The sequence below is a fragment of the Hydra vulgaris genome, chromosome 06, assembly GCF_038396675.1.
Source record: "Hydra vulgaris chromosome 06, alternate assembly HydraT2T_AEP".
Taxonomy (NCBI): domain Eukaryota; kingdom Metazoa; phylum Cnidaria; class Hydrozoa; order Anthoathecata; family Hydridae; genus Hydra; species Hydra vulgaris.
In genome coordinates, this window is record NC_088925.1 from 60,088,233 (window position 1) to 60,090,000 (window position 1,768).

The window sequence follows — 1,768 nt, forward strand, 5'->3', positions numbered from 1 at the left end:
GGCTGCAACCAGTTGTGGATGTGAACTGGTGGTTTTACACCTCATGTCTTTCTAGAATTAAAATCAGTGGCCTTGCAGAACTAATATTTGAAAAAAAATTTTTTTTCAAACCGTAACTTAACAAAACCTTGTTTAGTCCAGCAAGAAACACTCAATGTTGCTCCTTCACTATTATGAGGTGGTATGACTAGCTGCATTTATACACGCTATATTAGCAATGGTTTCTTTGTTGCCACTTGTTTGACTCTGAATATATTTTGATCCTTTTACTTACAACGACACATTTTGGTGTATGATCTAGTTGTGATCCTGTTTCATCCATATTCCAAATACATATTAGTTTATTAAATAAGTTCTCATTTTGTATCAGTCTCTCCAAAGATGTGATGTATTTTGAAATTTTCCCCCTGTCTATACATAATTTTGGCAAAGAATATGTTGGCTCTGGACAACGAAGACTTGCACAATCATGACTCTCTTTAAGTAGTTGCTACCAGTTTTCAAGATTTTGAAAATTTAATCTTTTTTTTTTTTGCTAACTTAGCAGCATAATTAATAAATGTTATTGTCAAAAACCAATTCCTATTTGAGTACAATTGCCAGCATAATACTTTTTTCAAGATCACCTTTAATTGGCTTTTTCCCTGGTTATGCTCCTATTTTAGATTTTCAATAGATAGTGGCCTACATAGTTAAACGTGGAACTTTTTTATATTCCTTTTTGCTGAGACATAGCATTTATTACCAGTTTCATATTAGAATCTGAATTGTCTTCAGCATGCATTTTTTAAATTATAAAGTTGGTTTAATGATAATATTTGACTTTAGGTTTTTCAGTATGTTTTAACTTTTTTTGTTTTTTCGTTTTAAATACTATTTTCAACTAAAAAAAAAATAGTAATTATAGAAACAAGTCTTTTTACAAGTTTTTTTACCTTTAACGCGACATTCAAATTTTTATTCAGTATGTATAATATAATATAAATTCAGTATAGTTTCATTCAGTATGTATAATCAAGTTAATTTAAGTAAAGTTTGGATGTTGCTTACCAGTTAACAACCTTAATTTAACTTTTTTCACACAAGTTATGTGTCAAATTTTATCACACTTAGTTATTTATTATGTCACATGAATTTTAACTAAGTTAAGATAATCTTATTACGTTTACGACGGAAGAACTTTTGTAAACAGCTATTTTTAAAGCGTTTCGACATTCGCATAATTTAAAAATAAAACTTTCGCAAGATTAGTATAAATTAAGTGCGGACTTTGATCGTATTCTGAATGATACTTTCTTGCGCTGACCAGATGGGAAAGGGTGCGTCATGCCCCCCCCCCCTATTTTACAACCTTCAAAAATATATATATTTTTAATGAGATTCGAAAAAATATTTAAATGTAATTAAAATAATAAACTTTAATATAAAAACATCTTTTTCCAAAATTCATAATGCATCACATGATGCTTAGTGATATTTATAAATCGTTCCCCCTCTGACCTGAAAAAAAATTTTAAACAACAAATATTGTTTTATTAGATTATTTTATATAATTTACATGTTGGTTTCTAGTTAATAATTAAGATATTAAATCTCATTAATGAAACTGTATAATAATCATTGTTAACAATAGACACGACGGGAATGTTAGCTAGACCCGTCTGTCGAAAAAATTCCAAGTTCCAGTACTCGCTTTATATTTTTGCAAGTTCTACTACTTGCTGTACATATTTTGTGCAAGTTCCACAACTCAAACCACAAAGTGTAC